We start from the raw sequence: 16,704 nt of genomic DNA, 5'->3' as shown, positions 1-16,704 counted from the left end.
TGCTAGAGGAGAAGACAGTCAACACCTTTTTCAAACTTGGCCACAGCAACTTCTTGCAAGATCTATCTATGAAGGCTAGGGAAACAAAAGCAACAATGAACTAACTATTGGGACTTAATCAAGATAAAAACCTTCTGCACAGCAAAAGAAACAGTCAACAAAACTAAAAGACAACCTACAGAATGGGAGAAGATATTTAAATGACATATCAGATGAAAGGCTAGTATCCAAGATCTATAAAGAACTTATTAAACTCAACAGCAAAGAAACAAACAATCCAATCATGAAATGGGCAAAAGACATGAACAGAAATTTCACCAAAGAAGACATAGACATGGCCATCAAGCACATGAGAAAATGCTGCACATCACTTGCCATCAGGGAAATACAAATCAAAACCACAATAAGATACCACCTCACACTAGTGAGAACGGTGAAAATTAACAAGACAGGAGACCACAAATGTTGGAGAGAATGTGGAGAAAAGGGAACCCTCTTGCGCTGTTGGTGGGAATGTGAACTGGTACAGCCACTCTGGAAAACTGTGTGGAGGTTCCCGAAAGAGTTAAAAATAGAACTGCCCTATGACCCAGCAATTGCACTGCTGGGGATTTACCCCAAAGATACAGATGCAGTGAAATGCGGGGACACCTACACCCCGATGTTTCTAGCAGCAATGTCCACAATAGCCAAACTGTGGAAGGAGCCTCGTGTCCATCAAAAGATGAATGGATAAAGACGATGTGGTCTATGTTTACAATGGAGTATTACTCAGCCATTAGATATAACAAATACCCACCATTGCTTCGACGTGGATGGAATTGGAGGGTATTATGCTGGGTGAAGTAAGTCAATCGGAGAAGGACAAACATTATAGGGTCTCATTCATTTGGGGAATATAAAAAATAGTGAAAGGGAACAAAGGGGAAAGGAGAGAAAATGAGTGGGAAATATCAGTGAGGGTGACAAAACATGAGATACACCTAACTCTGGGAAACGAACAAGGGGTGTTGGAAGGGGAAGTGGGCGGAGGGATGTGGTGACTGGGTGACAGGCACTGATTGGGGCATTTGATGGAATAAGCACTGGGTGTTATGTGTTATGCTATATGTTGGCAAATCGAAGTTGAGGAAAAAATATATAAAAGAAACAAAAAAAGAAGTGGAGGTAGCACTCACTGCCAGGGATTTAATCAATACAGATATAAGTAATATAGCTAAACTGGAATTTACAACAACAATTAGCTCATTTCTGCCTGGAACCATGGAGGGTGCAGAAGAGAAGAAGAAGAAGGTTCCTGTTGTGCCAGAAACCCTTAAGAAAAAGCAAAGGAATTTCGCAGAGTTGAAGATCAAGGATCTGAGAAAGAAGTTTGCCCAAAAGATGCTTCTAAAGACAAGGAGGAAGCTTATCTATGAAAAAGCTAAGCATTACCACAAGGAATACAGGCAGATATACAGAACTGAGATTCACATGGCAAGAATGGGGAGAAAAGCTGACAAGTTCTATGTCCCTGCAGAACCCAATTTGGCATTTGTCATCAGGATCAGAGGTATCAATGGTGTGGGCCCAAAGGTTTGAAAGGTGTTGCAGCTTCTTCGCCTTCGCCAGATCTTCAATGGAACCTTTGTTAAACTCAACAAGGCTTCAGTTAACATGCTAAGGATTGTGGAACCATATATAGCATGGGTGTACCCAAATCTGATGTCAGTGAATGAATTGATCTACAAGCGTGGTTATGGCAAGATGAACAAGAAGTGAATTGCCCTGACAGATAACACATTGATTGCCCGATCTCTTGGTAAATATGGCATCATGTGCCTGGAGGATCTGATTCATGAGATCTATACTGTTGGAAAACGTTTCAAAGAAGTGAACAACTTTTTATGGCCCTTCAAATTATCTTCTCCACGTGGCAGAATGAAGAAAAAGACCACCCATTTTGTAGAAGGTGGAGATGCTGGCAACAGGGAATACCAGATCAATAGACTTTATAGAAGGATGAACTAAGGTATCTGCCATGATTATTTTTGTAATCTGGTCAGTTAATAAATGACTACTTTCAAATGGAAAAATAAATAAATAAATAAAATAAAACAAGATACTAGCTGAGCTTGAAAAGAGCATAGAAGATCTAGAGATTCATTTTCTGGATAAATAAGAGAACTAAAAATCTAATCAGGCCAAAAATAAAAAAAACTATTACTGAGATGCAGTCAAATATGGAGGCACTAACAGCAAGGATAAAGAAGACCGAAGGGAGAATCAATGACATAGGAGACAAAATGATGGAGAATGAGGAAGCTGAAGAGAGAAAGGTAACTAATGGATCATGAAGGGGGACATCATGATGTCAGTGATTCCATAAAGCAACATAATATCCAGATAATAGGGGTGACAGAGGATGAAGAGAGGGGGAGGCAAAAGGTTTATTTGAACAAATTATAGGGGAGAACTTCTGTAATCTGGGGAAGGAAACAGGTATTCAAATCCAGGAGGCACAGCGAATCCCCCTCAAAATCAATAAAAATAGGTCAACATCTCAATATATAATAGTAAAGCTTACAAATTTCAGTGACAAAGAGAAAAGCAGCTAGTGGCAAGAGATCCTTAACCTAAAAGGGTAGAAACAGAAGGTTGGCAGCAGACCTATCCACAGACCTAGCAAGCCATAAAGGACTGGCATGATATATTCAAAGTGCTAAGTTGCGAAAAATATGCAGCCAAGAATACTTTATCTGGTAAGCCTGTCATTCAGAATAGAATGAGAGATAAAAAGAGTTCCCAGGACAAACAAAAACTAAAGGAATTTGAATCCTAAACCAGCCCTGCAAGAAATATTAAAAGGGATCCTTTGAGCAAAGAGACATACCAAAAGTAACAAGAAGAGAAAGAAAGAGAGACAATCTACAGAAACAGCAACTTTAGAGGTAATACAATGGCACTAAATCCTTATCGTTCAATAATTACTCTGAATGTAAATGGACTAAATGAGCCTATCAAAGGAGAGAGGGTATCAGATTGAAAAAAAAAAAAAAGCAAGACCGATCAATATGCTGTCTATAAGAGACTCATTTTAGACCCAAAGACACTTCCAGAATGAAAGTGAGCCATTTAGCATACTAATGGGCATCAAAAGAAAGCTGGGAGCCATGCTTATCTTGGACAAATTAGATTTTAAACAAAAGACTGTAATAAGACAGGAAAAAGGACACTATATCATAATCAAAGGGTCTACCCAAGAAGAATATCTAACAATTATAAAAATTTATGCCCCTAAACTGGGAGCAGCCAATTATATAAACAAATTAATAACAAAAATAAACACAATAATACAATAGCACCAGGGGACTTTAACACCGAACTCACAGTAATGGACAGACCACTTAAGCTGAAGATCAAGAAATAAACAACGGCTTTGAATGACACCCGGGACCTAATGGATTTCACAGGTATATTCAGAGCATTTCATCCTAAAGCAACAGAATACACATTCTTCTCTAGTGCAGACAGAACATTCTCCAGAGAGGTCATATACTGGGTCACAAATCAGCTCTCAAATGGTACAAAAAGACTGAGAATATTCCATGCATATTTTTAGACCATAGTGCTTTAAAACTTGAACTCAACTACAAGACAAAATTTGGAAGAACCACAAATACTTGGAGGAGTAGGAGGAGAATCCTATTAAAGAATGGATGGGTAAGCCAGGAAATGAAAGAAGAATTTAAAAAATAAATGGAAACTAATTAAAGTAAAAATATGACAGTTCAGAACCCTTGGGATACAGCAAAGGTGGTCCTAAGAGGGAAGTATATGATAATACATGCCTTTCTCAAGAAACAAGAGAAGTTTCAAATACACAATTTAATGTTATACATAAGGAGCTGGGAAAAGAACTGGACATAGAGCCTAAATTCATCAGGAGAAGAGAAATAATAAATATTATTGCAGAAATCAATGATACAGAAATTAAGAAAAAAAAACAGTAGAACAGATCAATGAAATTAGAAGCTGGTTCTTTGAGAGAAATAATAAGATCGATAAACCACCAGCCAGACTTATAAAAAAGAGAGATAAAGGATCCAAATTAAAAAAAAAAAATAATGAAAGGGGTGCCTGGGTGGCTCAGTGATTGAGTATCTGCCTTTGGCTAAGTTCATGATCCCAGGGTCCTGGGATCGAGTCCTTCATCAGGCTCCCTGGAGGGAGCCAGTTTTTCCCTCTGCCTATGTCTCTACCTCTCTCTGTGTGTCTCTCATGAAAAAATAAATAAAATCTTTTAAAAAATCATGAACAAAAGAGGAGAGATCACAACCAACACCAAACAATTGCAAATAATTATGACCAACTATATTACCATATACTGCTTAAAAACTTAAACAATCTAAAAGAAATGGATACATTCCTAGAAACATATAAACTACCAAAACTGAAACAGGAAGAAAAATAGGATCTGAACAAACAAAGAAATTGAGTCAGTAATCAAAAATCTCTCAACAAACAAGAGTCCAGGGCCAGATGGTTTCCTGGGGGCAATTCTACCAAACATTTAAGGAACGAGTTACCTATTTTTCTGAAGCTGTTTCAAAAAAAAGAAAGAAAGAAAGAAAGAAAGAAAGAAAGAAAGAAAGAAAGAAAGAAAGAAAGAAAGAAAGAAAGAAAGAAAAGGAAAAGGAAAAGGAAAAGGAAAAAGAAAAAAAATAAAAAGAAAAAGAAAAAGAAAGAAATGTAAGGAAAACTTCCAAACTCATTCTATGAGGGCAGCATTACCTTGATCCCAAAACCAAAGACCCCACCAAAAAGGAGAATTATAGACCAAAATACCTGATGGATATGGATGCCAAAATTCTCACCAAGATATTGGCCTATAGTACCCAACAGTACATTAAAATGATTACTCACCACAACCAAGTGGGATTTATTCCTGGGCTGCAAGGGTGGTTCAACATTTGCAAATCAATCAACATGATATATCACATTAATAAAAGAAAGAAGAACCATGAGATCCTCCCAACTGATGCAGAAAAAGCATTTGACAGAATACAGCATCATTTCCTGATTAAAACTCTCCACAGTGTAGGATAGAGGGAGTATACCTCACTATCATAAAAGCCATATATGAAAAGCCCACAGCAAATATCATTCTCAATGGGGAAAAACTGAGAGCTTTTCCCCTAAGATCAGGAACACGACAGGGATGTCCACTCTCACCACTGTTGTTCAACATAGAACTAGAAGTCCTCGCCTCAGCAATCAAACAAAACAAATAAAAGGCATTCCAATTGGCCAAGAAGAAGTCAAACTCTTAACTTCACAGATGACACAATACTCTGTGTAGAAAAGCCAAAAGACTCCACCAAAAAATTACTAGTACCATTAAACAAATTCAGTAGAGTCATGAGACATAAAATCACCACGCAGAAATGACTTGCATTTCTATACACTAACAATGAGGCAGAAGAAAGAGAAATTAAGGAATCAATCCCATTTACAGTTGCACCAAAAAACCATAAGATACCTAGGAATAAACCTAACCAAAGAGGTAAAGATCTGTTCTATGAAAATTATAGAACACTCATGAAAGAAATTGAGGAAGACATAAAGAAATGGAAAAATATCCATGCTCATGGATTGGAAGAATATAAATTGTTAAAATGTCTGTGCAAAGCAATCTACATATTCAATGCTATCCCTATCAAAATACCATCAGCATTTTTCATAGAGCTAGAACAAGCAATCCTAAAATTTGTATGGAACCACAAAAGACCCCAAATAGCCACAGTGATGTTGAAAAAGAAAACCAAAGCTGGAGGCATCACAGTTCTGTACTTCAAGTTGTATTACAAAACTGTAGTCATCAAGACAGTATGGTACTGGCACAGAAACAGACACATGGGACCAATGGAACGGAATAGAGAACTCAGAAATGGATCCACAACTACATGGTCAACCAATCTTCAACAAACCAGGAAAGAATATCCAATGGGGTGGGGGGACTCAGTCTCCCCAACAAATGGTGCAGGGAAAACTGGACAGCAACATGCAAAAGAATGAAATTGGACCATTTTCTTACACCATACACAAAAATAAACTCAAAATGGAATAAAGACCTACATATGAGACAGGAATCCATCAAAATCTTAGAGGAGCACACAGGCAGCAACCTCTTTAGCCTGGGCTGAAGCAACTTCTTGCTAGATACCTCTCCAACGGCAAGGGAAACATAAGCAAATATGAACCATTGGGACTTTATCAAGATAAAAATCTTCTGCACAGTGGAGGAAAGAATCAAAAAAAAACTAAAAGGCAACCTTCAGAATGAGAGAAGATATTTGCAATTGACATATTTGACCATTTAGGTTAGTATCCAAAATCTATAAAGAACTTACCAAACTTGGGCGCCTTGGTGGCTCCATCAGTTGAGTGTCTGACTCTTGATTTTGGCTCAGGTCATGATCTCAGGGTGGTGAGATGGAGCCCATATAGGATTCCATGCTCAGTGTAGTCTGTTTGAGATTCTCCCTCTCCCTCTTCCTCTGCCCCTACCCTTGCTTTCTCTATCTCATAAATAAATAAATAAATAAATAAATAAATAAATAAATAAAAATAAATAAATAAATAAATATTTTATAAATAAAAATTTTTTAAAGACCTTATCAAATAAAAAATAATAATAATCCAGCTAAGAAATGGGCAGAAGATACGAATAGACATTTTTTCCAAGGAAGACATTCAGATGGCTGAGAGACATGAAAAGATGCTTAACATCACTCATCATCAGGGAAATATAAATCAAAACTACAATGAGATATGACCTCACACCTGTCTAAATGGCTAAAATGAGCAACACAGGAAACAACAGATGTTGACTAGGATGTTGATAAAGGGGAACCCTCTTACACTTTGGTGGGAATGCAAATTGGTGCAGCCACTTTTAAAAGTATGGAAGGTCCTCAAAAAGTTAAAAATTAGAACTACTCTGCAACCAGCAATCATACTACTAGATGTTCTCTTTTCTTGTGATAACTTTGCCTGGCTTTTGTATCATGAATTACAAGAAATAAATGGCTTATTTTAATATTAATTGAAAAAAATGGAAAGTACAATACAATTTAGGGCTTTCACAGATACATGTATTTTGGCATGAGCTGTTCTTTGGTGTTGTCTCTCCACTATGGCAGTGGGCATAGCATGCAAAGTAAACCATAACATTCCCTTAAATTTGAAAGGATTAACTTTTTTCAAGTCTTCTCATTTTTTATAGTGAATAAAGGAATCATTCATTCACTCATTTTACAAATATCTGCCTGCAATATGTCATTAAACAGTTGGTTTGTATGTTATTTTATAATATATACATTTTATACTATCTCATATACTGTTCATAAAAAATCATAAATATTATTATCTCAATTTTGCAGATGAAAATTGAAGCTTAAAGTCTTAGACGTATTAATTGGTAGAGCCAGAACTCACTACTAAGGCTTCTGGTTTCAAATCTCGAGCTATTTTCACTTTACAGGTTGTGTTGCTCTATTTTTTTTTTTTTTTTTTTTTACAATTTAAAGTGTTCAGTAATTGACAAGATTTACGGAATAGTGTAGAAACATTTACTTGATCTGAGACAGTACAAATATGAGGACTTTTCAGAAATGCATGTTGGACCATTCAGACCTATGATTGATTAGTTTGGATTTTTTAAAAAAATTATTTGTAAAACTTTGAGAACTGGAATTCTTCTGTATTTACAAAATGATAATTATAAGTGCAAGCTGGTATTTAATGTGAGTATAAAAACATCACTCTCTGATCTGCTTGACACATTCCCTGGGTTCTGAATACTGTGTTCCATACAACTTTTGGATTATTTAGGTCCCTCCACAGATGCACTGACTACCCACAAATGAATACTGCTTTTTAAATTTTTAATTTAAATTCCAGGTCGTTTATATATAGTGTAATATTAGTTTCAGGCATACAATACAGTGATTCAGTGATTCCATACAACACCTGGTGCTCATCAAAACAAGTGCACTTATTCCCCCTATCATCGATATAACCCGTCCTCCACCAGCCTCCCTAGTGGTAACTATCCATTAGTTCTCTGTATCTAACAGTCTGTTTCTTGGTTTGGCACTCTGTTTTTTCTTCCCTTTGCTCATTTTTATTGTTGTTGTTTCTTAAATTTCACATATGAGTGAAATCATATGGTATATGTCTTTGTCTAATGGACTCATTTCAATCAGCATAATTCTCTCTGGCTCCATCCATACCATTGGAAATGGCAAGAGTTCATTCTTTATTATGGCTGGTAATATTTAATGGAATATCAGTGGATATATATATACCGTATTTTTTTTTCTCAAATATTGGATTAGTATTAAGGTTCATGTTAGGTTTGGGGTTAGGGTTGAAGTTAGAGTGTGTGGCCTGCCATCCTACAGTTCAGAGACCTCTCCAGATAATAAATCCCCAAACTTCTGCTGGGATGACAATAGAATATATCGAATATAATAGAATATGGTAGCCATCTACTGAGCTGAGATAGGGATGGGACTTTGAGCTCTACATAATCTTTAAATAAATATTCAACAGTTTCTTCTGCTTTTATCTCTACTTTCACACATTATTAGAAATATTACCAATACTTAAATGCTTGGGGTCATCTCCAGAATAAATAGGCTGCTTCTCAGCTTTTATTATCATCATGTGTTCATGAACACACTCTCTCCCATCGAGGTTGGGTTTAGCCCTAGACTTAAGGTTAGGGTGATGGTATGTGCCTGGCAGTTCAGAGACCTCTCTAAAGGGTAGGGTTAGGGGTTAATGGTATGGTTAGGGTTAGGGTTAGGTTATGTGCCTGGCCATGTACTAATTTTTTTTCTTTTTAATTAGTTTCAGAGGTAGAATTTAATGATTCATCAGTTGCATATAATACCCAGTGTTCATTACACCAAGTGCCCTCCTTAATGCCTGACACCCAATTATTCCTTTGTCCCACCCACCTCCCCTCCCGCCACCCTCAGTTTCTTTCCTAGAGTCTGTGTCTCTTATAGTGTATGTACGTCCTTCTCAATTTTCATCTTGTTTATTTTTCCTTCCCTTCCTCTATGTTCATCTGTTTTGTTTCTTACATTCAACATAGTGAGAACATGGTATTTGTCTTTCTCTGACTGACGTATTTCACTTAGCATAATATGCTCTAGTTCCATCCATATTGTTGCATATGGCAGGACTTAATTCTTTTTATGGCTAAGTAATATTCCATTATATATATCCATCCCACAACTTCTTTATCCATTCATCTGTTGATAGACATCTGGGGTCTTTTCATCATTTGGCCTTTGTGGACACTACTACTATGAACATTGGGGTGCAGGTGCCCCTTCAAATCACTACGTTTGTATCCTTTGGATAAATACCCAGTAGTGCAATTGCTGGTTCATAGGGTAGCTCTATTTTTAAAACTCTGAGGTTCCTTCATGCTGTTTTCCAGAGTGGCTGTTCCAGTTTGCATTCCCACCAACAATGTAAGAAGGTTCCTGTTTCTTCTCCCATCATCTGTTGCTGAGTTGTTAATTTTAGGCATACTGATTGATGTGAAGTGGTATCTCATTGTTATTTTGATTTGTTTTTCCCTGATGATGAGAGATGTGGAGCATCTTTTCATGTGTTTCTTGGCCATTTATATATCTTCTTTGGAAAAATGTCTATTCATGTTTTCTATCCATTTTGTGACTGTATGTTTTTTAGGTATTGAGTTTGAGAAGTTCTTTCTAGATTTTGGAAACAAGCTCTTTACCTGATAAAATATTTGCAAATCTTCTCTCATCCCGTAGATTGCCTTTTAGCATTGTTGATGGTTTCCTTTGCTGTGTGAAAGATTTTTCTCTTTTCGGTTTGTTTCCCTTGCCGTTGGAGAGGTATCTAGCAAGAAGTTGCTTCAGCCCAGGCTAAAGAGGTGCTGCCTGTGTGCTCCTCTAAGATTTTGATGGATTCCTGTCTCATATGTAGGTCTTTTCTTCCATTTTGAGTTTATTTTTGTGTATGGTGTAAGAAAATGGTCCAATTTCATTCTTTTGCATGTTGCTGTCCAGTTTTCCCTGCACCATTTGTTGGGGAGACTGAGTCCCCCCACCCCATTGGATATTCTTTCCTGGTTTGTTGAAGATTGGTTGACCATGTAGTTGTGGATCCATTTCTGAGTTCTCTATTCCGTTCCATTGGTCCCATGTGTCTGTTTCTGTGCCAGTACCATACTGTCTTGATGACTACAGTTTTGTAATACAACTTGAAGTACAGAACTGTGATGCCTCCAGCTTTGGTTTTCTTTTTCAACATCACTGTGGCTATTTGGGGTCTTTTGTGGTTCCATACAAATTTTAGGATTGCTTGTTCTAGCTCTATGAAAAATGCTGATGGTATTTTGATAGGGATAGCATTGAATATGTAGATTGCTTTGCACAGACATTTTAACAATTTATATTCTTCCAATCCATGAGCATGGATATTTTTCCATTTCTTTATGTCTTCCTCAATTTCTTTCATGAGTGTTCTATAATTTTCATAGAACAGATCTTTACCTCTTTGGTTAGGTTTACTCCTAGGTATCTTATGGTTTTTTGGTGCAACTGTAAATGGGATTGATTCCTTAATTTCTCTTTCTTCTGCCTCATTGTTAGTGTATAGAAATGCAAGTCATTTCTGCGTGGTGATTTTATGTCTCATGACTCTACTGAATCTGTTTAATGGTACTAGTAATTTTTTGGTGGAGTCTTATGGGTCTTCTATATAGAGTATCATGTCCTCTGCAAATAGTGAAAGCTTGACTCCTTCTTTGCTGATTTGGATGTCTTTTATTTTTTTTGTGTTGTCTGCTGGGGCTAGGGCTTCCAGTACGATGTTAAATAACAGTGGTGAGAGCAGACTTCCCTGTTTTCATTCCCGATCATAGAGGAAAAACTCTTAGTTTTTGCCCATTGAGGATGATATTACCTATGGGTTTTTCATAAATGGCCTTTATCATGTTGAGGTTTGTTCCCTCTATCCCTCCTTTGGTGAGAACAGATCAATATTCCTCATGAATGGAGATTTAAAATTGTAAGCAAGTAACTAATAAAACAAAAGTGATATATAAAAGGTCATATGAGGTTTATCAGAAAGTTAAAATCAGAACTACCCTACAACCCAGCAACTACACTATTAGGTATTTATCAGGAGGATACAAAAATACTGATTCAAAAGGTTACATGCACCCCAATGTTTATCAATAATATCAATGTATCAGCAATATCAACAATAGCCAAATACGGAAAAAGCCGAAATATCTATCAACTGACAAATGGATAAAGAAGATGTGATATATACGTGTGTGTGCATATTCCTGCATGTACATATACATATGCATACATGTACACATGTATATTTTCATATATACATATGCACAATGGAATATTAGTCATCAAGAAGAATGAAATCTTGCTATTTGCAACAATGTGGATGGAACTAGAGGGTATTCTGCTAAGTAAAATATGTCAGAGAAAAGACAAATACCATATGAATTCACTCATATGTTGAGAGTAAGAAACACAACAGATGAAGATACGTGAGGGAAGGAAAAATAAAATAAGATAAAAATAGAGAAGGAAGCAAACCATAAGAGGCTCAACTATAGAGAACAAACTGAGGGTTACTGGAGGGAAAGTAGGAGGGGGAATGTTCTAAATGGGTGATGGGAATTAAGGAGGGCGCATGGGATGAGAGCTGGGTGTTGTATATAAGTGATGAATCACTAAATTCAATTCTTAAAATCAATACTACTGTATAGGTTAACTAACTTGAATGTAAACAAAATATTTCAGAGAAAAAAAATAGTTACGTGAGGACTAAGTAGGTTTACCCCAAGAATTCAAGCTTGGTTTAATATTAAACACTCAATTAATGTAATTCACTATGTTAACAAAGTAAAAAAGAAAAACCATATAATAATTTCAAAAGGCGCATCATGTTTATTTGACAAAAACCCACATCTACACCTAATAAATGTCTCAGCAAACTAGGAATCAAGAGTACTTCTTCAATCTGATAAGGAGTATCTAGGGAAAAAAAATCTGCAGCTGACATCATACTTAAGGATAAAAGACTGAATGTTTTCCTTCCTAATATTAGAAAACCAGCAAGGACCGCTGCTCTTATCATTCCAATTAAAAAATCAATTGCATTTATAAACACTAAAAATGTAGAATATAAAACAAAAATTAGGCATAAGATGGTCTTCAAAATTCTTTCCCCATAGTGTACATGATCTGTATAATTTCTTTTCCTTGAAGGTGAATGAGATTGTCAAAATTTTAGTGATGGATTTTACTACCATGATTATCTTACATTTATGGTAAAAGGAAATGTGCAGATGTAGTTAAGATCCTAACAGAGATTATTTTGAATTAATCAAAATGGGTATTATCTGGGTAGATGTGACTAAATTGAGCAGCCCTAAAAAATTTTACCATGAGTAAATTTCTCCTGCGAACTCAAAGATGAAAATTACCACGAATACAAAAGCTTCAAGGAATTGATTCCTGCCACCAACCTGCATGAACCTGAAAGAGCACCCTGAAGCCTCGGATGGGAATGCAGACCTGGCAGAGCCATAGATTATAGCCTTTAGAGAGGCCTAAGCACTAGATACAACCAGGTCATGCAGGAAGGGATCAAAAAATGGTGTGAAGGAACTTCTGATGCAAAAGAGTGTATTTATCATCTTGTTTTTGGCGAATGTTTCACAAGCACACAAATATGTCAAAACTTTACAAAATTTTAAATATATGCAGCTTACTGTATGACAATTATGCCTTAATACAGTTTTTTTTCCCCCAAAGCATAAACAAACAAACTTCCAAATTTGAATTCTCTTCTCCACAAATAGTCTCTAAGAATATTTGGAGTTAGCCTTCTCACATTTGGACTTAAGCAGTAAATTTTGTTTCACTAAAAAATTCATACATTTAGAAATTCCTGTGCCAACAATGCTAAAGGTTAATGCTAGTATTAAATTTCATGGCATAATGGTGATTTAGGATGTGCTGGGCACCTTTATTGCTGTTTTCCCACCGCAAGATTTTAAATCTCATGGAAGCAGCCTAGTCAGTTTGTTAGCTTGAGGGGATTTTATAACCAATCAGAATAGAGTGAAATATAGTTTATCATTTAAAATGAAGCCTAGTGCCAATTTTATGGCTATAGCAATCTGAAAATCAAATTCCAAGACATCTGCTATTTAAAAATCACAGGGCCCTAAGAAAACTGAGATTTGATTGCCTGGGTTCAAATCTGGCTATGCTACTATCTTTATCATTTTAGTCTACTCTATGCCTCAATTTTCTCAACTATGAAATGGAGATAATATTATCTACTTTATAGCACTGTTGAAGGATTAAATAAATTAACACATGTAAAGGTCTTAGAAGACTACCTGGTAATGCTCTCCAGATTGTACAAAATCTACAGATTCTACGGCATTAACCATCAGGGAAATATAAGTTAAAACCACAGTGAGATACCACCTCAGACACACTATGAAGGCTATAATAAAAAGACATAACAGGTGTTGCCAAGAATGTGGAGTAATTGGAATCCTCATACACTCCTGGTGGGAATATAAAATGAGCAGTGTCTTTGGAAAACAGTCTGGCAGTTCTTCGGAGGGTGAAACCTAGAGTTACCATGGGACCCAGCAATTCTACGTCTAGGTATATCCAAGAGAAATGAAAATACGTTTGCACAAAAACTTATACATGAATGTTCACAGCAGCATTATTCATACTAACCTAAAGTAGAAACAACCCAAATGTCCCAAAACTGGTAAATTGATAAATAAAATATGGTACATCCACAGAATGAAATATTATTTAGAAAAGAATGAAGTACTGATACATGCTACATGGGTAAACCTTGAAAACATCATGCTAAGTGAAAGAAGCCAGCAAAATAAGACCATATACAGTATGATTCCATTTGTATGATATGAAATGCTCAGAATGGGTAAATTCACAGAGAAGGAAGGTAGATTGTGGCTGCTGGTAGATTTGGCGTGAGGGACTGAGGAATGACTGCTAATAGGTATGAGGTTTATTCTGGGAGTAATGTAATGTTCTAAAATTGATAGTGATGATGTTTATACAACTGTGAGTATCCTTAAAAACCATGAGATTATATGCTTTGAAATGGGGGAGCTATATGGTATGTGAATTACATCTCAATAAAGCATGTTAATTGGTTTAAAATAATTTGGAAAGAGAAAAGCCTGAAAGCAACAATGACAGCATTAATAATAAATTGGTTCTCCTCTCTAGTTTCATCCCCTTCTATTCACATTTTTACTCTATGCTCTATCCATAATGAATGGACGGACCCCTTGCAGTTCCCATATTATGTCCTCCTTTATAACCTGGATTTGTCAGAATAAGCTAATTGCTAGAACCATCAATTCCAAAATCCAGTGGTCTACATCATATAGCTTTATTTCTCACTCATGTAGACCTAACCGGGTGATTTAGGGATTCAAGATCCTTATCTCTAGTGGTTCTGCCCATCCTGAAGTCTTGGGAGTCTTCCACTGTATTCTCTATATCTGGCTGCGAGAACCTGTGGGGCATCAGCACAGACAGAATCTTGAGAAACTTTCTAGTGATTAATTCAGTTTTGAATTCAAGATACCCAATGTATGTTGGTCTTGGGTTTAGCAGAGATTGTTAGGTTATGATTCTGTACCTCAAATATTTTGCAATAGTGTCTCTGCCATATCTTCTGAAATAAGAGGCGATTTACTTAAAAAACAAACCTCAAAGGTAATTATTTTTAAGAATAAATATGTTCGGAGAAAGTACTGTTCACCATCTCTATTGAGGGACTTATGATATACCACAGAATAGAAGCTGGAATTATGAGAAACTTTCCTTAAAGTGCTAATTATTAAGAGTTGGAATAAATTCCTTAGACAAAGTATGACACACAGCATCTAAACTTCCAGAACCAGTGAAGAGATGTTATCAACTATGTTCCACTCCCAAATTTCTCTGCCACACTGAGGAGTGTTCCAGAGAAGCAGGACACCTTGGCTGTATTGAGAGAAATCTGAAAGTACTCACTTTTATGGAAGTCCTAAGACAGAGAATCTCTTTCATATTTTTTGGGATCATCCTCGATACATTCATTCGATAACATCGCCAGCTATCTCCTCAAAGAATCCATCTGCCTTTGCAGTCAGATTGAGCACAAATCTCAACTGGTAGCAGAACATCTTAATACGTGTAGGAAGTTCCATCCCACAGCACCTGCCATTCAGAGTGAAATTCTGACTAGGCCGGGGGTATCACGTTCCGAAGGTCCCATCAGGTCTGGCGGGCTTCGGTGGAGGCCGGGACTTGGGGCGGGGCGTCCCGACAGGGCGGAGGCCGCCGCGGGGAGCCGCGGGGAGCCGCGGGGGGCCGCGGGGCCAGGGTGCAGCTGCCGCCGCGCGGGCCCAGCTCTGTGCCGTCTGTGTGGGAGGACATACGACGTGCGCGCGACATCCTCCAGGCCACCCAGTTCCGCTCCGCACTGGAGTGAGAAACGGGAGCACGCGCGGTTCGTGGCCCTGGACCGCGGCGACGTGGGAGCGCAGCGGAGGTGTGCGGCGGCGGCGGCTCGCTGGGGGCGAGCGGGACCCCCGCTGCGCCTGAGCGCGCGCCGTGGCGAGAAGCCCGCGGCGTCCCGGGGTTTCAGGGGGGAGGCAAGGGTAAGGCGGCCGGGGGCTGGGAGCTGCCAGCTCGGGTTTGAGGCCCGGGAACGAGTCCGGACGCGGGCGGACGGCGCGCCTCGGGCCCTCGGGCCGGTCCGGGGAGCCTCGCGGCGCGGAGGCGGGGGCCGCGCCCGCGCCCGCGCCCGCGCCCGCGCCCTCTCCTGCTCCCGCACCGGACTCGGGGACGCAGCACCTGCCGCCCGAGGGAGGGCGAGCGCAGGGCTGAGCAGCACTGCCCGGTCCCGCCCGGGAGGTGGGCATCCTCGACCCCGCCCCACCGAGGCGAGGCCAGCCGAATTCCACCTGCTTTGTCTTCCCCCGCGGCTTCCAGCTTCTATATTGCCCACACCCCCTCCTCCCTGCCCGCTCCCTCCTCCCCGCAGACGGGGGAGGAGGAGAGGGGAGTCCCGGTCGTCATGACGGAGCGGACGGGAAAGGATGCCCGGGCTCCCCACGTGGCGGGAGGCGCGCCCTCCCCCGCGCCGGCCGCAGAGCCCGAGTCCCGACGTCGAGACGGCGGCCGCCTCCGGGCGAGTCAGACCTCGGACGCCCCGCGGGTCGCCGCAGCCGCAGCCGCAGCCGCAGCCGCAGCCTCAGCCGCGCCCTCCGCGCCCTCGGACCGGCTGCTCTTCTCCCGGCGCGGCCAGGGCGCGGACCCTGGCGGGAAGGCGCAGGACGCGCAGCCGCGGCCGGACGTGGCCCGGGCGGATCCGAGACTCGAAGCCGCGAGCGGGGCGGGAGCCGACAGCCCCGGGCCCCCGCGCCAGGACCGAGGGCCGCTGCACGGCGCTCCGAGCACAGCGCTGCGCCCCGCCGGCCCGGGGCAGGGCCGCAGCTCTCCGGCCTGGGAGCCCCGCAGCCCGCGGTGCCCGTCTGGCCCCGAGCCGCCCGAAGATCCCCGGGGCGCCCGCAGCAGCCAGGGC

General features: G+C 39.7%; 1 pseudogene; it reads left to right on the top strand.

Moving 5' to 3' along the window:
* The first annotated feature begins 1,263 nt into the window (after positions 1-1,263).
* On the top strand, positions 1,264-2,067 carry LOC140615617 (large ribosomal subunit protein uL30 pseudogene; annotated as a pseudogene).
* Positions 2,068-16,704: the final 14,637 nt, after the last annotated feature.

This window comes from Canis lupus, chromosome 23 (assembly GCF_048164855.1).
Source record: "Canis lupus baileyi chromosome 23, mCanLup2.hap1, whole genome shotgun sequence".
NCBI classification, from domain to species: domain Eukaryota; kingdom Metazoa; phylum Chordata; class Mammalia; order Carnivora; family Canidae; genus Canis; species Canis lupus.
This window is presented reverse-complemented; position numbering and strand designations above follow the sequence as displayed.